This window comes from Bombina bombina, chromosome 1 (assembly GCF_027579735.1).
Source record: "Bombina bombina isolate aBomBom1 chromosome 1, aBomBom1.pri, whole genome shotgun sequence".
Taxonomy (NCBI): Eukaryota; Metazoa; Chordata; class Amphibia; order Anura; family Bombinatoridae; genus Bombina; species Bombina bombina.
In genome coordinates this window covers 1,456,074,650-1,456,096,384 of record NC_069499.1, presented here as the reverse complement: position 1 = coordinate 1,456,096,384, position 21,735 = coordinate 1,456,074,650, and the positions used below count along the sequence as shown (strand labels likewise).

Here is a 21,735-nt window from a genome sequence, read left to right as displayed (position 1 = left end):
TATTAGAAGCTATTAAGCTGTAATGATACTGATACTCAGCAGGAAGTAATCCGGTAGCTGGCTCAGGAAAAGCAGAAACACAATCATCTAGTTTGAAAACATGAAGAAAGTTGCATAGTCCAAAAACAAGCCATAGTCAAGGATTGGAAAAGGGCTGAAAAATGTTAAACAAGCTGAAAATGATACACAGGAAAAACAATCTATAAATAGTAGCTAAATTAAGGGTAACCAAAAAAAACACAATAGGGGGCGGAGCTAACCACCGAGACGACTGGTCGCATATGATACTAGCTCCTGCCTGTATTATATGTTTTTTTGGGGATATTCTTCATCGGAGAGCCCATAAACAATGAGGATGTAAATTACCTATAAACTGAAACCAAACTACACAAGTTGGAGTGAGACCTGAGAGTGCTTTCCCGGTTTGCTGTCTGAACCACAGAGTGCGGCCTAACCACGAGGTGGTGTCATCATGGAGGACCCTCACATAGCTATACTTGCCCTTTTCGAGGAATATGGCCGCAACCTGCTTTCTAGACTGGACCGGCTTCTGGTGATCAGTAGGCGTCCGTGCACGGAAAGAACTGAGCCTCCTGGAGCCCCCGCTGCACGTGAGGGCCCTACCCAAGTGTCTACCGCCAGTCACCTTGCTTCAAAGAAGATGTTCCCTGGGTCCCAGAGAGGGACAAGTGCGACTTAACTAGGCTGTGTAACAAAACGCTGTTTGGAGGAGGCCCACGCTCGGATGTGAGACTGCAGGTATGCGAGCAACTGAAAGACTGTGTGCCCTCCCTATTTTCCTTAGTCCCCATCTGGGGAGCTGTCGCTGGCTCTTTGCAGGCCGGGGGTAGTGTGAGAGCTGAGACGGTAACGGGGGAGGAATCGCATACTTAACGCTGCCCGGTCTCTGTATGGAGAGGCGGTCGGCTGGCTAGATACCGGGACTTACCTGGAGGATACATCTGCAGCCCACATCGATCTGCTTTCCCAGACTTTCACTGTCTTCCCAGCTTCCCAGAATGGAATTAGAAACTGGCGAGCAGGAGTGGGGTAACGTGAAGACTTAACTCTGGGACTTAACCACTGACTCAATTGAGGCTGACCCTGTGAGCATTACCCATTGATATGCGCAAAAGAACTAATTTTTGCTTTCAGGGATATGTTTCCTACCCCACAGTCACAGCCTGCACAAGAGGGACTTATCCTTTTGCTATATATATTACACTTCTCATTTTACCTATACAATACCTAGAGTCCATATAAGTATAAGTCTACTGTGATAATGTCTCATAGATAGGTAGTATGTGCTACAGTCGCCTATATTATCTTCACTTATTGTGTATATCCATACAATTCTCTGACACTTATCATATATAAGACCAAGTGTTTTGCAATAAACTTGGACAACTATGCTCTCGGGTCCAGCCCTTACTTTAGTGCTTGATGACGCTTGCTGCCCCTAGTGAGCTAGGCCACAATGCTTATAGTCTATGTCCTTTAGATATATCTATTACTATGGGATGTTACCTACTTTATATGTATAAGCTATATATCCTATGTAAGATAGTTTTCTAATATCAGCGCATTAACTGGAATTGTATACTCTAACATATATTAAGTGGGCCAAACGATTAGTGGGCCCAGGAAGTAACTGGGGATGTGTATTTAACTTTTATAAGTGACATGCCCCGTACGTAGATTATACTACATCTAATTAGCATTCCAGCAAACTATTATTATGCACAAATAGCCACATACTAGATCTAGTGTCCCTAAAGTTAATCTTAAGTGACATTCTGAAGCTCCAGGCTAAACGTGACGTTAAATGATCCTCCAGAAAATATATATTCGTCAATTTTATGAGAGAGCACATTTATGATGTGAGTATCTTAATCTGTACAACCTCTCTAATGAAGGGAAAGTCTTTACTAGGTCTGGATCCGCCCCCCCCCCCCCGCACATCTGTGTGGCAAGGGATAAATAATTTATCGCCCACACTCCCTTTTGGCAGAGTGAAGTAGTCTCTGCTCTGTCCGTAGAGCCTTGGTCTTAGATTGTACTTATAGTAGTGAGAAGATGGCTCACCGGATCTTATTACTGATAGTTCCAGTATGAAACTGTAATATTCAGTCAGCGCATCGGGCCAGCTGTATAGTCACAGCCCGGCCCGACCGCGCCATAGCACTAAGTGCAGCTCGCTCCTGTGACAGGAGCGAGCTGCACTTAGTCTTATGGCGCGATTGGGCCGGGCTGTGACTATACAGCTGGCCCGATGCGCTGACTGAATATTACAGACCCGCTCAGCAGAGAGCAGAGAGCGGGTTCTTTAAAAGCGCTGACATTTTTACATTTTAAAAGGTAAAAAATGATTTTATGGCTATAGCACCTAAATAATGTTATATAATTCTGCATTATGTGCAGAATTATATAACATTATTTTTAAGGTTTACTGTCCCTTTAATGTAGTCTGGAAGTTGTAGCCGGAAAGTAACTGGATTGATTTGCTCTGTTATCTTATAAGGACCATTGTACATTTGACTTCTTGAGTTTCTTAGATGGAACTTGAACCTTGAGATTCTTTGTGGAGAGCCATACTTTATCTCCAATATGAAAAACTGTTTATGATATTTGTTAGCTGCTATCTTATAACTTTCCTGAGCTTCACTGAGAGTTGTTTTCAAAAGTTCAAAGTTCATGAGTCTAATGTTGTGATATACCTTTAAGCTATATCCCTCCCATCTACTTCCTCTCCTTATTTAAGCTGCCTTTGTTCACCTGTTACCTGCCTGATAATTGAAGTTAAACCTGGAATTGCTCCTAGCGCTTTAGGTTTTTCCTAACATTTTTGCAGGTCACTTTTTGACATGTTGTAACTTTGCAAGTCACAACTCCCTATACTAGAGCCTTTAACTCTGCAAGACTCAGCAGTGATCTTCATACTTTCCTCCTACCTCTGCAGCAATTTCTGCACTTCAGACGGACATTCGAGAGCAGATCAGCTGTAAGACGGATCTTGATAACCCAAACGGAAGTTAGTCACGCTCACACCGCCCGGCTCAGACTCTGCTCACAAGCCGTTCAGGTAACGAACTGCCAACCCGACTAGAGACGGAATATCATCTGTAATGCTAAGGTATTGTGACTCATCGTTTTGGCTTGTTATATTGGTAAATTGCTTACTTCCATCCGACGCCTAAGACTGATGCTTGCAACTGCTTTCATATCAGTTTTTCTAAGTACTCAATCATTAACAACCAGATTCGTCCTAACATTGTATATAAGTTTTATTGTGTGAGTGTGTGAAGATTTATCAGCAACCGTAAATGTGCAGGATTAATGGGAACTTATTCTTTCATTGTGCATTAATCATTTAAGGGATTAATCAGTATCCCTGTTACCTAAATCAGTTATTACAGCCGTGTAACTCATTCTTTTGCCTCTGCAACTCAGGAAGGCACTGCTTCTATTAGTGGTCACTCACTGAGGAAATATATTCTTATTCCTTTTAGTACCACTTACCTTATAAATCAGCTCACTGTATGTGTACTCATTCAGCATCCACATTGCTATTGAGGCAAAAATACATCAGAGCAACAAAATACCTTTATCTGTAGTAACAGAAACAACTAAACACATATAGAAACTTCAGGTGTGTTACAGAATTATCAGGCCCAATACTCTGCTTGTGATATCTGTTAACATGGATCCAAATGAGATTCAAAAAGAGTTTAATAACATCCATCTGAAATTGGATTACTTGGCACATGGGTTAACAGAAGTACAATCAGAGAATACCTCCTTGAGAGCTCTTATAAAAGACTGTCTAACCCCTAAAGTGCAAGATTTACCAGAGCCTCAAATTCAGCCACCTACTCCTTTCTCGGGCAAACGTTCAGCCTTCAGAGATTTCAAAAATGCATGTAATTTACTTTTCTCTCTCAATCCCTGGACATACCACACTGAGAGAATAAAAGTATGCACCACAATTTCCTACCTTTCAGGGGAACCCAGAACATGGGCCAATAGGTTTTTTGAATCTAATGACCCAATATTAGATTCCCTGCAGGATTTTTTTTCTGCCATGTCTAACCTTTATGAAGACTCCAACACCCAAATAAACGCAGAGTTCAGGTTGCGTGCCCTTAAACAGGGAAAGAGAACAGTCGAGGAATATATCACAGACTTTCAGATGTGGGCATCAGATTCCCAATGGAATGAGGTCAGTCTCAGAAATCAGTTCCGATTAGAATTATCTGAGACCCTTAAGGATGAGCTATCAAGACTTGAGATGCCAGACACTCTACCAGCTCTTATCAAATTAAGTATTACTCTGGATTGGAGATTTAGGGAACGGAAGGCCGAAAAGTTGGCTTATGACAGTACCCCAAAACGCACATATTCTGCAATCCCATCTCAAGAAAAATATGCTTCTACTTCCATCCCAATGGAAATTGGTACTATCAGAGGACCACTCACCTCCGAAGAAAAGATAAGGAGAATGTCAAATTTGTGCCTATATTGCACAAATAAAGATCACACAGTTACCGTTTGTCCATTACTTGCCAAACAGAAAAAGGGTAAGATTGTTACACTTGAACACTTACATAACAACAAAAAAACAAATCAATTAATTGTATCTCTTTCCTTGCAGTGGGATCAACACAACCTTCTGACTAATGCACTGATAGACTCAGGGGTGCCTGTGGTATATATTGACACTAATTATGTTGTATCAAATAAAATTCCCACGGTGTGCAAACAAAATCCTGTCTTTGTTAAGTTAATCGATGGTACCTTCATTCAGAAAGGACCCATAACACACCATACCATACCGCTTCTAACTTCTACATCCTCGGGTCACACCGAGTTCCTGTCATTTTACATAATACCAATAGCCCTGCACACGGTCATATTAGGTTACTCATGGTTAGAGACACACAATCCTTCCATTGATTGGACACTACATAACATAACCCTCAATTCTACTTATTGTACTAAGACATGCTATCCACATTGTACCATAGCCAGTCTGGAACAAGGAGTACCTGAAGTCTATCAGGACTTGGCAGACGTATTTGACTTAAAGGAAGCCGAGAATCTTCCTCCTCATAGGGTTTATGATTGCCTAATAGATATTATTCCTGGTTCACAAATACCACACGGGAAAATATATCCCATGAATCAAAAAGAACTTAAGGATTTACGTACTTATCTTGACGAAAATTTAAAAAAAGGGTTTCATCTCACATTCTACTTCACCAGCTGCTGCTGGGATCTTTTTTGTCAAAAACAAAGATGGAACGTTATGGCCGATAATTGATTATAGAGCGTTAAATACTATAACAATAAAAAATAGTTACCCTTTACCCTTAATCCCTGAGTTACTAGAGAGTCTAACAGATGCCAACATATTCTCAAACTAGATCTAAAAGGGGCCTATAATTTAATCCGTATAAAGAAGGGGGATGAGTGGAAGACCACATTCAGAACCAGATACCGTCTGTCCCAATATAACGTAATGCCTTTTGGTTTATGTAATGCCCCAGCAACCTTCCAGCATTTCATTAATTAAATATTCCATGATCTGACTGATGTATGCGTTATCATCTACTTAGATGATATTCTAATTTACTCTAAAAATGTAAGTGACCATGAAAAACATGTACGCTGGGTACTTACAAGACTCAGACAACATAAACTATACGCCAAAAAAGTGAAATGCACATTTCATGTAACTCAGATTAAATTCCTAGGGTACATCATTACACATAATAAGATACAAATGGACCCTCAAAAAATTACCACCATCACAGAATGGCCCAAACCCACAAATAAACGTGCACTCCAGAGGTTTCTGGGATTTGCAAACTTTTATAGGAAGTTTATTAAAGATTTTTCTTCCATCGTGAAACCCCTCACTCAACTAGCAAGTAATAAACGTAGGTTTATTTGGACCAAGGAATCCCAGGCTGCTTTTACGAAATTAAAACATCTGTTCACCACTGCACCTGTATTAACTTTACCTAACTATGATCAACCATTCATTTTAGAGGTTGATGCCTCTAATTCAGGGATTGGTGCAGTGTTATCACAGCAAAACAGACAAACAAAACAGATTCATCCCATTGCATACTAATCGAAAACATTTTTGCCAGCTGAAAGCAACTACAGTGTTGGTGATAAAGAACTACTAGCAATAAAGAGATCTCTGGAACATTGGAGACACCTCTTGGAAGGCACTAAGGAACCTTTTCTAATCTATACAGATCACAAAAATCTAGAATATCTGAAGAAAAACAAAACCCTCTCATCCCGCCAAGTTCGCTGGGCCCTCTTTATGGACCGTTTCAGTTTCCATATAACCTATAGACCAGGTACTACCAATACCAAAGCTGACGCCTTATCTAGACAACATGAGCTCCTCCCTCTTCAAAAGAGTCCTACCCCCATAATACCTGAAGATACGTTTTTGGGGACACTCACTACATTAGAAACTGAGGTACTAACAACCTTTAAAAATGAGATCGACCTACCCACTAGTTGTGAACAAGATCCTTTAACAGGATTTCTATATCGCAAAGAGAAGTTATTCATACAACACTCTCTTATAAACCTTATCTTATCACATACACATGATAGCCTGTTGTCAGGTCATAAAGGCATACAGAAGACAACCGAATTGACAAGAAGATATTTTTGGTGGCCCCAGATGGAACAGACCATCATTGATTACGTAACTGGTTGTGATATTTGTGCAAAGAATAAATCAGAACACAACAAACCCATTGGATTTTTAACGTCTATGCCAATACCTGATAAACCATGGACCACCATTTCCATGGATTTTATAGTTGAATTGCCATCTTCACAACAGTATAACACCATATTCGTTGTAATAGATCATTTAACTAAACTTGCACACTTTACTCCACTAAAAGCTTTGCCAATATAGTACGATTACATGGGTTACCTACTACCATAATCACAGATCGCGGAACCCAATTTACTTCCGCTTTTTGGAGATCACTCTGCAAAATTCTAAAGATAGACACTAGATATTCAACCACGTTCCATCCACAGACCAATGGATTAACGGAACGCCTAAATCAGACATTAGAACAATACCTCAGGTGTTACATAACACACCTTCAGGATGATTGGGTTACATATCTCCCGATGGCGGAATTCTCTTATAACAATTCTGTCTCCGCTTCAACAAAAATGACACCTTTCTTTGCCACTTATGGCTACCATCCGACTTCTATCACCATATCCAACACTACAGTCAATTCACCAACTGCTACAGATTACCTCACCTCTTTACAAACCAGACTGGATATCCTTAAGACTCATCTCACTGAAGCAAAAGACAGACAGAAACACTACTATGACCAACGACATAGACCAACACCAGATTACAAAATAGGAGACCAAGTTCTTCTATCCACAAAATACCTCAGACTCCAAATACCAAGTAAAAAATTAGCTAACCAATACATAGGACCTTTTCCCATTAGCAAGATTGTCAATCCCAATGCAGTTAGATTGACCCTAACAAGTCACTATAAAATACATAATACATTTCATGTCTCCCCTCTAAAACCCTATACTTCCGATCACCAAAGATTGGTTCCAGTCCCTCCACCCTCGATTCTCCTTGACAATCAAGAAGAGTTTGAGGTGGAAAGAATATTGGACTCCCGTGTCAGGAGACGTAGATTGGAGTATCTGATTAAATTGAGGGGATATGGTCCCGAGGAGAATTCTTGGCAGTCTCATTCAAATATTCATGCACCCATCCTCTTAAGATGATTTCATCTACATTACCCTTTGAATCCTCATCTAGGAACCCCAGGGGTGCTCCCTTGAAGGGGGGGAGATGTGATATACCTTTAAGCTATATCCCTCCCATCTACTTCCTCTCCTTATTTAAGCTGCCTTTGTTCACCTGTTACCTGCCTGCTAATTTAAGTTAAACCTGGAATTGCTCCTAGCGCTTTAGGTTTTTCCTAACATTTTTGCAGGTCACTTTTTGACATGTTGTAACTTTGCAAGTCACAACTCCCTATACTAGAGCCTTTAACTCTGCAAGACTCAGCAGTGATCTTCATACTTTCCTCCTACCTCTGCAGCAATTTCTGCACTTCAGACGGACATTCGAGAGCGGATCAGCTGTAAGACGGATCTTGATAACCCAACCGGAAGTTAGCCACGCTCACACCGCCCGGCTCAGACTCTGCTCACAAGCCGTTCAGGTAACGAACTGCCAACCCGACTAGAGACGGAATATCATCTGTAATGCTAAGGTATTGTGACTCATCGTTTTGGCTTGTTATATTGGTAAATTGCTTACTTCCATCCGACGCCTAAGACTGATGCTTGCAACTGCTTTCATATCAGTTTTTCTAATTACTCAATCATTAACAACCAGATTCGTCCTAACATTGTATATAAGTTTTATTGTGTGAGTGTGTGAAGATTTATCAGCAACCGTAAATGTGCAGGATGAATGGGAACTTATTCTTTCATTGTGCATTAATCATTTAAGGGATTAATCAGTATCCCTGTTACCTAAATCAGTTATTACAGCCGTGTAACTCATTCTTTTGCCTCTGCAACTCAGGAAGGCACTGCTTCTATTAGTGGTCACTCACTGAGGAAATATATTCTTATTCCTTTTAGTACCACTTACCTTATAAATCAGCTCACTGTATGTGTACTCATTCAGCATCCACATTGCTATTGAGGCAAAAATACATCAGAGCAACAAAATACCTTTATCTGTAGTAACAGAAACAACCAAAACACATATAGAAACTTCAGGTGTGTTACAAATGTAGAGCTGCAAGTTGTTGCAAAGAACAGAGTCTGGGAGGTGTAACTGTGTTTTGCATTATTGTAGGCAAAGTCTGCTGTAGGTAGGAAATCAGCCCAATTATCCTGCAGATAATTAACAAAACACCATAGATATTGCTCTATATCCTGGTTAGTATGTTCTGTGTGTCCGTTTGTGGATGAATGGCAGTAGACAATTTGATGTCAATACCTAAAGCAGAACAAAAACTTTTCCAAAATTGAGAAGTGAATTGAACCCCTTGGTCAGAGATTACCTCATCTGGAACTCTGTGCAGCCGAAAAACATTCTGGATAATTAAAGGGACGGTCTACTCCAGAATTCTTAATTGTTAAAAAGGTAGATAATCCCTTTATTATCCATTCCCCAGTTTTGCACACTAATATACTATTTAACTCTGTGATTAACTTGTATCTAAGCTTCTCAAGACTGCCTCCTGATCTGAGATCTTTTGACAGACTTGCATTTCAGGCAATAAATGTGCTTACTCTTAAATAACTCCACAGACGTGAGCACAATGTTAACTATATGGTTCACATGAACTAATGCCCTCTAGCAGTGAAAAACTCTCAAATGCATTCAGATAAGAGGTGGCCTTCAAGGGCCTAGAAATAAGCATATTGTCAGGATAGGTTAAGTCCAGAGTTAGACCCAAATGCTAAAATGAAGTTAGAATAACACTCTAGCACTGTGAGTATATTCCCGGACCTGACCCTGCGACAGCTGCAATAGTATACTCACAGAAATAAACTGGAAGATGATACAGCAGGGTCAGGAGAAGAACTTCGGGTAGATAAGGGTTAACCAAAAGAGTAATCCATCAAGCAATAACCGGCAACATGGAATCAGGCAGGCAGGGGTTAACCAGAAGGGTTTGTCAAACAAGCAAAGTTCCAGCAGCGTGTAATCAAGCAGTTTGGGGTTAAAACAGTAGAATGGTCAAACAAGCAAAGTCCAGCAACGTGTAATCAGGCAGTTTGGGGTTAAACAGTAGAATAGTCAAACAAGCAGAGTCCAGCAACGTGTAATCAGGCAGTTTGGGGTTAAACAGTAGAATGGTCTAGCAAGCAAAGTTCCAGCAGCGTGTAATCAGGCAGTTTGGGGTTAAACAGTAGAATGGTCAAACAAGCAAAGTCCAGCAACGTGTAATCAGGCAGTTTGGGGTTAAACAGTAGAATAGTCAAACAAGCCAAGTTCCAGCAGCGTGTAATCAGACAGTTTGGGGTTAAACAGTAGAAATGTTCAAAACAAGCAATAGTCCAGATAACAGGAATCAGGCAGGAAGGGTTTAGGAATCAAACAAGCCAGCAATTCCGATTCAAAATAAGTAATCCAAAAGTTACTTACAAGCCAGGAACAAAACAAACAGGCCCCGAGGTGAGGAGACGCCGGAATAAGAAGGCCCTCTGACGTCAGCAGAAGGGGCAGAGGAGAACAAGGTTGCTAAGCAACCAAGAAAGCACTACCGCGCTGTACAGAAGGAAGCGTTCAGCAGCTGAGCGATTGCGACAGTGCCCCCTCCTCAAGGACCCCTCCGGGGAACACGAACAGGTTTAGAGGGATTCTGAGCGTGGAACTGTTTGATCAAAGCAGAAGCACAAACATTAGAAGCAGGTTCCCAAGAACGTTCAGTGATGGGATATCCCTTCCAGTGGACCAAATAATATAGACGGGTACCCCGTAATCTGGAATCAAGAATATGACTGATCTCAAATTCTGAAGTACCATCCACAAGGAACGGAGAGGGAACTTTACATTTGGTGGAAAACCGGTTAGAGACTGCCGGTTTAAGAAGAGATACGTGAAAGACAGGGTGAATCTTCAAGTTGTCTGGTAAAGCCACCCTGTAGGCAGTAGAACAAACCTTGGAAACAATCCTGAATGGTCCAATGTATTTGGGACCCAATTTAGCACAAGGTTGTTTGAGTCGAATGAATCGGGTGGAAATCCAAACCTTGTCTCCAGTCCGAAAAGAGGGTGCCTTCCGGCGTCTGCGATCAGCAAATCTTTTATACTTTTGAGAACAGAGAAGAAGAATTTCCCGAACCTTCTTCCAGTGTTTACAAAGATTTCTCACTGTATGATCTGCTCCAGGAACTCCAGAACCTCCCGAAGACATAGGAAAAGTTCTAGGCGCAAATCCATAGGCTGCCTTAAAAGGAGAAGTCTGTAAAGAAGAATTGAAACGGGAATTGTAAGCAAGTTCAGCTAAAGGAAGAAGTTGAGACCAATTGGAGTGCTGATGATTAACATAGTGCCTGAGATAGGATTCAAGAGATTGATTTACCCGCTCAGTTTGACCATTGGACTGAGGATGATGAGCAGTAGAAAGAGATATGGTAACTCCAAACTGTTTGCACAGAGATTTCCAAAATCTTGAGACAAATTGAACTCCACGATCAGAAACAATGTCCAAAGGAAAACCATGTAATCTGGTGATATGAAGAATAAACAATTCAGCAAGTTTCTGGGCCGATGGTAATCCAGGTAATGGAACAAAATGAGCTGCTTTGGAAAACCTGTCTACCACAACCCATATGGTCTTGTTTCCGGCAGAATTAGGAAGATCTGTAATAAAGTCCATGGAAACATGAGACCAGGGATAATACGGAACAGGTGGAGGTTGTAAGAATCCAAGAGGTAAAGATGAAGACTGTTTATTAGAGGTACAAGAATGACAAGCTGCAACATAATCCTTGACATCTTTGCCCATGGAAGGCCACCAGACATGTTGTTTGAGTCTCCACAAAGTATTACGCACTCCTGGATGTCCAGATAGAACATTATCATGAGCCCAACGAAGAAGTTTTAGGCGGAATTCAGTAGGTACAAATAAGATTCCAGGAGGTATGTTAAAGGATGAAGGAACGGAAGCTTGAACAGACTGTAATGCTTGGAAAGGAAATGTAGACAACTGAGCTAGAACTTTAGCAGGGCGGAGAATGGGTTCAGAATCCAAAAATGTAGAATCAGAAGCTAGAAATTGTCTAGATAAAGCGTCTGCTTTCGTATTCTTAGAACCAGGAATATAAGAGAGGACAAAATTAAATCTGGAGAAGAACAAAGCCCATTGGGCTTGACGTGAGTTGAGGCGTTTGGCAGTATGAAGATACAGAAGATTTTTATGATCCGTGAGAATAAGAAATGGTTGAACCGTGCCTTCAAGCTGATGTCTCCATTCTTCCAAAGCCATTTTAATAGCTAACAATTCCTTGTTACCGACGTCATAATTCAGTTCAGAAGTATTGAACTTCTTGGAGAAAAATCCCACAGGAAGGATCTTGCTAGAAACAGGATTTCGCTGAGATAGTACTGCCCCAGCAGCGATCAGAGAAGCATCCACTTCAAGGATGAATTGGAGACTCGGAACAGAATGGCAAAGAATGGGAGCAGAAGTAAATGCAGACTACAGGGATTCAAATGCCTGTAAGGCTTTATCAGACCAATGCTTGCAATCCTGACCCTTCTTAGTAAGAGTAGTAAGGGGTGCCGAGATGTTAGCAAAGTCTTTTATGAACTTACGATAGTAATTGGCAAACCCCAGGAACATTTGAAGAGATTTTAAGGAAGTAGGTCTAGGCCAGTCTATAATTGCCGACAGTTTGTCAGAATCCATCTTGAATCCAGACGGGGAAATAATGTAACCCAGGAAATGAATAGATTCTTGATGAAAAGAGCACTTTTCAAGCTTGGCAAAGAGAGAATTTTCACGTAATCTCTGGAGTACTAATGTAACATGATGAACGTGGTCCTGTAAATTCCGGGAATAAATCAAAATATCATCAAGATAGATAATAACGAATTGATTAAGATAGTCTCTGAATATTTCATTAACAAAATGTTGAAAAACTGCAGGGGCATTGCATAACCCAATTTTTCCATATAGAGTCTCCTCTGTTATTGTCCACATGTATTCTCAGGACATCCAATACACAGACCCTTTTTGGGGTCATCTCTTTGGGTCAACCCACTAAACAACAAGACATGCGTAGATTATATATGTCTACACTTTTGAATCCTTGCTAACTTATCTCTTTGCAAGACCAATATAAAGTCTACACACATTGTTGGCCCCTTATAAGGTAGATAGGAGGCTTAACCTCCTATTAGAGTTACATCTATATATATATATATATAGATACCTTCATTTACAAATTTTACCACGAGTAATCGATAACAGTATTATGTATACACAATGCATTTTAGATCCTCTATCCTCATCAACATGTAGGGTGAGCTTGAGTCCTTTTTATGTCCTATATTTGTCTACATCTTTGAATTCTTGCTAACTTATCCCTTTGCAAGATCAATAAAAAGTTTACACACATTGTTGGCCCCTTATTAGGTAGACAGGAGGCTTTACCTTTTTGTTGTGTACTCTCCACTCATTTTTGTGTATTCCTGAACCTTTGGTTATTTATAGTATAATGTTCCATTTAATATATAGATTTACGCAAGCGATGTATTTCGCACAGTAACAGGAACAAGGAATACACTGTAATTCATAAACCCCACCTATTGGGGTTTTTTATACTAGTTAGCAAATATTTAGGAGCACTTTTTGAGAGAGGCTTCAAGTTTTATATATTATGGTTCATTAAGATTTAGTAGCTATGTCATTCAAGTGATTTAATTTCAATCCATCTCTATTATCAACACTATTATTGTGGACATTTTAGCAGCCATAAGCTGGCTATTAGCATGTCTCTGGGTCGGTCCTCTAATCCACATGTACATCTAGTAGTTGAGGCTGTATAGGGATTTTTAATATATAAATAAACATTATCTTATTGGTCCTTTTGCACCCCTCTAAGAGGATGCAACATGTATTTTGAAATATTAAGTTAAATTATTTTTATAATAGTACTTTTAATGCGATCGTTATTGATTTTTTAGTGACATGTTAAAGCTATACATCTTCATGCGATATTTTAGATATAGCCACATTATTGGTGCTTATTTTATACTATGAAATTGTGTATATATATTTTTAACTTCATTTTTATACGTATATGTGTTAATATTTTAGGAGCTATTGGTCCGTTCAAGGATCGAAATACATATATTGTGCCTAACAACAGTAGGTATGTCCGATCTGGTAGTTATTATATATCAATATTAGACACTATAACCACAGTTAAACTGGGCCGATTGTGGCTCTTTATTACATTGCAAACAACAACTTTACCGAGAATATAAAATAGAGAGGTGCCATTTACTACAAGCACCGCATTGGTAATTTCATAAACCTATGATTTACGGAACTAGTGAGGTGTGTTCCATTACAAGCACCTTATTGGTCAAGTGACGTAAATGGAACTCCCAGCATTCGGACACACCTACATACATGCACGGTGTGCATTAGAGGACGCCGTGCTGAGTTGTATAAGTTCGTGGCTGTTTGTGTTTTTATTATACACTTATGCACCTGAGGAAACGGTCACGTACAGACCGAGAAACGTTGTGCCATTAAAGTCTTATTTATTTTAAGATTGTAGCCACGAACTTTTATTTACATTCCTAACTGGTAAACCTGATTTTGCCACCACATCATCAACTTTTGAGTTGTCTTGCTGTATGACTCCTCTCCGGAGAGCACGGACCGCATCTGTATATTCTGAGCTGACCTGAGGTCTGTCGATTTGGAACACAGTCTGTAGCTGAGACCACCAGCGGAGCCATCACAACCGGTAGATACGAGTGGATTCTTACTACCACAGTGGAGTGGGAGTTAGCTGGACGACTCTGAGGGTCCAGGAGGCTTTTGTGACACTTATCAAGTGTCTGAAATCCTGTGAGTATATTGATTTACTTGCATTGCGTGTCCCACCTCTTTGATAACCGCACTATGTTGGCGCCTTCTTTTATCTCATTATCCATTTAGTTACTCGCCCTGGGTCACCAACAGGGATCGTTTGAAGAAGCTGCTTGCCACCTGTGATTTGGATATTATTCCCACTACATTTGAATATAACAGGATTTTGTGTTTGGGACTATCTCATCTATATATCTCTAATATCTTTGTGTCCACCATATGACTCATACTGTGTATTTTATTGATATATCCCCTTATTCGATAAGGAGCATCTTGTAAGTTAATATCAACGTATTATTACATATTGTCCTTTAACCATCTGCTCAGGAGCCACTCCATCTGGTTCCAATCTGGTTCCAGTCTCCTCACTATTGTTATATGATAGTCACTTATTTAGTTAGACATTTTTATATATATTTATATAGAAGATATTTGACCGTTGGCGCACTAATTATTTTTTATATTTTTTGATTGAACAAACCTAGTATTGAAGGCAGTTTTCCACTCGTCCCCTTTACGAATTCTGACCAAATTATATGCCCCACGAAGGTCCAATTTGGTAAAGATGGAAGCACCCTGGAGACGGTCAAATAATTCAGGAATGAGAGGAAGTGGATAACAATTCTTGATTGTAATTTGATTTAGAGCTTGATAGTCAATGCAAGGACGAAGGCCTCCATCTTTCTTTTCCACAAAGAAAAAACCTGCTCCTACTGGAGAAGAAGAAGGGCGGATAAAACCTCGGGCCAAATTATCCTTGATATACTCCTCAAGTGAAACATTTTCTTGATGAGAAAGTGGGTATGTTTTACCCTTAGGTAGAGGAGCTCCTGGTAATAGGTCAATGGGACAATCAAAGGTCCGGTGTGGAGGTAATACTTCAGCATCCTTTTTAGAAAAGACATCACAGAAAGAATGATAATGTCCAGGCAAGGAATCAGGAATGTCCAAAGATGTCCAAAGCTGCCACAACTGTATTAGAAGTTTTGGGAGTACTTTGAAGACACTATTTGAAACAAGAAGATCCCCAAGCAACAAGCTCTCCTTTAGACCATGAAAAAACTGGATCATGTAATTGAAGCCAAGGGAGTCCCAAAATGAGAGGAAACTGTGGGGAAGAGATTATGTCAAAACAAATGGTTTCGGAATGAAGTACTCCTACAGACATGAGAAGTGGTATCGTAGAATATTGAATGAAACCAGAACCTAAGGGTTAACCACTGACAGTAGTGACCTTGATTACTTGGCTCTTGGAAAGCAAAGGAATATGAAAAGCATTAACAAAGTCCGAATCCATAAACATTCCGGCAGCTCCGGAATCGATGAGTGCTTGAGCCTGAAATTTGGTGTTGCCAAAACGGACAGTGACTGGAACAAATAGCTTGGGATTGAGGGTAGAAAAAGATCTTTGGCTTAACTCAGTCCCTCTTTCTGGAGTTAAGCCCTGGCTTTTACTGGACGAGTTGGACAATCTTTTAACATATGCCCCTTAATACCACAGTAAAGACATAGTCCCAGATTACGCCTTCTGAGACGTTCAGCTTCGGATAATTTAATTGCACCAACCTCCATGGGTTCACTTGACTCAGAGATAGAAGTATTAGGAGTAGGAAGGTTTGGTGAACGAGGCATAGGACGGAAAGAAGATCTGATAAAGGATCTTCTGTTACGGTCACGTTCATGGAGACGCTCAGAGTAACGAGCATCTAGCTTGATACATAAGTTGATAAGTTCTTCTAGAGAATCAGGAAGATCCCTATAAACCAATTCATCTTTCAAACGATCACAAAGACCTTTACGAAACGCTGCACGCAGGGCCCCATGATTCCACATAGTTTCAGCAGCTAAAGTCCGGAATTCTATAGCGTATTGTGCTATAGAAAGAGATCCCTGTCTTAGATCTAAAAGTCCTGCTTCAGCAGCCGCTGATCTACCAGGTTTATCAAACACAGAAGAAAATATGGAAACAAAAGTGTCAATATCATGGAGCAAAGGATCATCCTTTTCCAACAGTGGAGAAACCCAAGCCAAGGCTTTACCCTTCATAAGAGAAATTAAAAAGGTGATCTTGGAGGAAGAGGAAACAAACATCTGAGGATTATTTCTGAAGTGAAGGCGGCACTGATTTAGAAATCCTCGACAGTCTTCAGGATTGCCGTCATATTTATCCGGTAGTGGAATTCTGGGAATAAACTGTTCTGCAGGTTGTGGCGGATTAAATGCAGGGTTAGAACTGGCCGCAGGAACAACAGGTGTTGCAGAAACTTGAGAAGGAGAGAGATTATGCAAAAGAGCAGTAATTTGATCCAATTTAGAATCCAGGGATTGCAGGTGTGCAGAGTGGGTTCCAAGAAGCTGTCCCTGTAGAGCCACAGCTCTGGATAACTCACCAGGGTCCATTTTATGGCCTGTTTGTAATGTCAGGATAGGTTAAGTCCAGAGTTAGACCCAAATGCTAAAATGAAGTTAGAATAACACTCTAGCACTGTGAGTATATTCCCGGACCTGACCCTGCGACAGCTGCAATAGTATACTCACAGAAATAAACTGGAAGATGATACAGCAGGGTCAGGAGAAGAACTTCGGGTAGATAAGGGTTAACCAAAAGAGTAATCCATTAAGCAATAACCGGCAACATGGAATCAGGCAGGCAGGGGTTAACCAGAAGGGTTTGTCAAACAAGCAAAGTTCCAAAAGCGTGTAATCAAGCAGTTTGGGGTTAAAACAGTAGAATGGTCAAACAAGCAAAGTCCAGCAACGTGTAATCAGGCAGGCAGGGGTTAAACAGTAGAATAGTCAAACAAGCAAAGTCCAGCAACGTGTAATCAGGCAGTTTGGGGTTAAACAGTAGAATGGTCTAGCAAGCAAAGTTCCAGCATCGTGTAATCAGGCAGTTTGGGGTTAAACAGTAGAATGGTCAAACAAGCAAAGTCCAGCAACGTGTAATCAGGCAGTTTGGGGTTAAACAGTAGAATAGTCAAACAAGCCAAGTTCCAGCAACGTGTAATCAGGCAGTTTGGGGTTAAACAGTAGAAATGTTCAAAACAAGCAATAGTCCAGATAACAGGAATCAGGCAGGAAGGGTTTAGGAATCAAACAAGCCAGCAATTCCGATTCAAAATAAGTAATCCAAAAGTTACTTACAAACCAGGAACAAAACAAACAGGCCTCGAGGTGAGGAGACGCCGGAATAAGAAGGCCCTCTGACGTCAGCAGAAGGGGCCGAGGAGAACAAGGTTGCTAAGCAACCAAGAAAGCGCTACCGCGCTGTACAGAAGGAAGCGATCAGCAGCTGAGCGATCGCGACACATATGAGCCTACCTAGGGTTAGCTTTCAACTAAGAATAACAGGAAAACAAAGCAAATTTGATGATACAAGTAAATTGGAAAATTGTTTAAAATTGCATGCCCTATCTAAATCATGAAAGTTTATTTCTGACTACACTGTCCCTTTAACTCAGTTTTTTTTAGCTGTGGGGAAGCCACGGTAGCAATGAAATGACTCATTTGCTAGACTATCAACTTCAACCAAGATTGTAGTATATTCCCCAGATGGAGGCAGCTCTACAATAAAGTCCATAGAAATTGATCCTCTGGGATGGGTTGGCACGGGAAGGAATCGTAATAACCCAAGTGGAAGAGAACGATGAGTTTTATTTCTGGCACAGGATGAAATATATTTCTGCATATCCTTCTGAAAAGTGGGCTACCAGAAACAACGAGACAACAGTGCTTGGGTTTTACTTATTCTTTAGTGACCTTCCAGTTTGGAGTCATGACAAAGGCATAAAACATGCAACTTAACAGACTCTGAGAAATATAGACCGATATTAAAAGTTGTGCGGTATAGCCATAGCGTAAACACTGTGCAAAATGGGTTCGTTACACTATTTCTATATAACCGGTATTACAAGTCACCCTAAAACTTTATTTTATTGTGCAATATGCTGAAATAACAAAGTTCCGACTTTGCGTGCTTGTGCACGTTTCCCCCCATAGAGATCAATGGAGGAAAAATGGAGGGAAAAAAACACCTGCAATTGCGAAATTTCAATCGCATTAACGCATTCTCCATTGAACTCTATGAAGAAAAGAAAGTTGTTTAAAAAACTAACACCCTAACATAAGCCCCTAGTCTACTAACCCCTAAACCGCAATTGCACCACATCACCAATGCTAACAAACCTATTAAACCCTAAACCACCATCCCCCACATTGCCAACACTAAATAAACCTATTAACCTCTAAACTGCCGGCCCCCCACATCGCAAAAAACTAAATTAAACTATTAACCCCTAGACCTAACACCCCCTAACTTTAAATTAAAGTTACAATACAACTACTTTAAAGTAAATAAAATCTTACCTGTGAAATAAAAAAAACTAAGCTTAAACTATAAATAAACCTAACATTACTATTTTAAAACAATAAATGATAACAAAAATAAAAAACCTAAATTGCAAAATTAAAAAATCCTAACACTACAAAAAAAAAAATAAAGCCTAAAATTACAAAAAATTAAATCTAAAATTTAACAAAATCTAACATTACACAAAATAACAAACTCTAAAATTATGAAAAATAACAAAATCTAAGATTACAGAAAATAATAAACAAAATTATCCAAAATAAAAAAATTAAACCTAATCTAATAACCCTATAAAAACAAAAAGCCACCCCAAAATAAAAACACCCCCTAATCTAACACAAAACTACAAATAGCCCTTAGAAGGGCCTTTTGTAGGGCATTGCCCTAAGTTTAACAGCTCTTTTACTTAAAAAAATATACTAAGTCCCCCCACCCACCCACTCCCCTAAAATAAAAATGACCTAACTATAAAAAACCTAATATACTCATTTATTTATTTATAAAAGTATTTTGTAATATATAGCATAATTTTAGACACATAAGTACAACAGTGTCATAATGATCACTATAGCTGGAACCGTTAGCTTTATTTTGTTTCAGTGTTTGTTTTAGGGCTTATAGATAACATTTGCATACATCTAAATAAATGGGATAACTGAATGAGTGTAAAAATTGTGGACCTGTGAAAATCTTTGTAGAATGTTGTTTTGTGCAGGGGTTTTTACAATATACCCTATATTTGAAGTTCAGTATGTCCCATAGCAAAGTAGAGCATCTTTACAGATTAACAGCTGTGTTCTTAATGGCGTTTATACAGGTAATCCAAAGGAATCTTTGCAAAGAGAAAAATAGATTATGTGATAATTTTGGTGTATCTTGTACAATAGGTTAGTTGCTTAGGTTTCAATTTTGTTTATAGTGGTTTCAAGCTCAATGAGATGGTCAGGCTGGGTGCAATCAACAAAAACATAATTTATGCTTACCTGATAAATTCCTTTCTTCTGTAGTGTGATCAGTCCACGGGTCATCATTACTTCTGGGGATATTACTCCTCCCCAACAGGAAGTGCAAGAGGATTCACCCAGCAGAGCTGCATATAGCTCCTCCCCTCTACGTCACTCCCAGTCATTCGACCAAGGACCAACGAGAAAGGAAAAGCCAAGGGTGAAGTGGTGACTGGAGTATAAATTAAAAAATATTTACCTGCCTTAAAAACAGGGCGGGCCGTGGACTGATCACACTACAGAAGAAAGGAATTTATCAGGTAAGCATAAATTATGTTTTCTTCTGTTAAGTGTGATCAGTCCACGGGTCATCATTACTTCTGGGATACCAATACCAAAGCAAAAGTACACGGATGACGGGAGGGATAGGCAGGCTCTTTATACAGAAGGAACCACTGCCTGAAGAACCTTTCTCCCAAAAATAGCCTCCGATGAAGCAAAAGTGTGAAGCGAAGACCAAGTTGCAGCCTTGCAAATCTGTTCAACAGAGGCCTCATTCTTGAAGGCCCAAGTGGAAGCCACAGCTCTAGTAGAATGAGCTGTAATTCTTTCAGGAGGCTGCTGTCCAGCAGTCTCATAAGCTAAACGAATTATGCTACGAAGCCAAAAAGAAAGAGAGGTAGCGGAAGCTTTTTGACCTCTCCTCTGCCCAGAGTAAATGACAAACAGAGAAGACGTTTGTCGAAATTCCTTAGTTGCCTGTAAGTAAAATTTTAGAGCACGGACTACATCCAGGTTGTGCAGTGGACGTTCCTTCTTTGAAGAAGGATTTGGGCATAAAGAAGGAACAACAATCTCTTGATTGATATTCCTGTTAGTAACTACCTTAGGTAAGAACCCAGGTTTAGTACGCAGGACTACCTTATCCGAATGAAAAATCAAATAAGGAGAATCACAATGTAAGGCTGATAATTCAGAGACTCTTCGAGCCGAGGAAATAGCCATTAAAAATAGAACTTTCCAAGATAACAACTTTATATCAATGGAATGAAGGGGTTCAAACGGAACGCCCTGTAAAACATTAAGAACAAGGTTTAAACTCCATGGTGGAGCAACAGTTTTAAACACAGGCTTAATTCTGGCCAAAGCCTGACAAAAAGCCTGGACGTCAGGAACTTCTGACAGACGTTTGTGTAACAGAATGGACAGAGCTGAGATCTGTCCCTTTAATGAACTAGCAGATAAACCCTTTTCTAAACCTTCTTGTAGAAAAGACAATATCCTAGGAATCCTAACCTTACTCCAAGAGTAACCTTTGGATTCACACCAATATAGGTATTTACGCCATATCTTATGGTAAATCTTTCTGGTAACAGGTTTCCTAGCCTGTATTAAGGTATCAATAACTGACTCAGAAAATCCACGTCTTGATAAAATCAAGCGTTCAATTTCCAAGCAGTCAGCTTCAGAGAAGTTAGATTTTGATGTTTGAAGGGACCCTGTATCAGAAGGTCCTGTTTCAGAGGTAGAGACCAAGGTGGACAGGATGACATGTCCACCAGGTCTGCATACCAAGTCCTGCGTGGCCACGCAGGTGCTATTAGAATCACTGATGCTCTCTCTTGTTTGATTCTGGCAATCAATCGAGGAAGCAACGGGAAGGGTGGAAACACGTAAGCCATCCTGAAGTCCCAAGGTGCTGTCAGAGCATCTATCAGGACTGCTCCTGGATCCCTGGATCTGGACCCGTAAC

The 21,735-nt window shown here is 40.1% G+C and overlaps 1 protein-coding gene across 8 annotated transcripts in view; it reads right to left on the bottom strand.

Moving 5' to 3' along the window:
• The window catches only part of LOC128653023 (mucin-5AC), a 353,148-nt gene that overhangs the window by 157,590 nt on the left and 173,823 nt on the right, over positions 1-21,735 (bottom strand). The window lies entirely within an intron of this gene.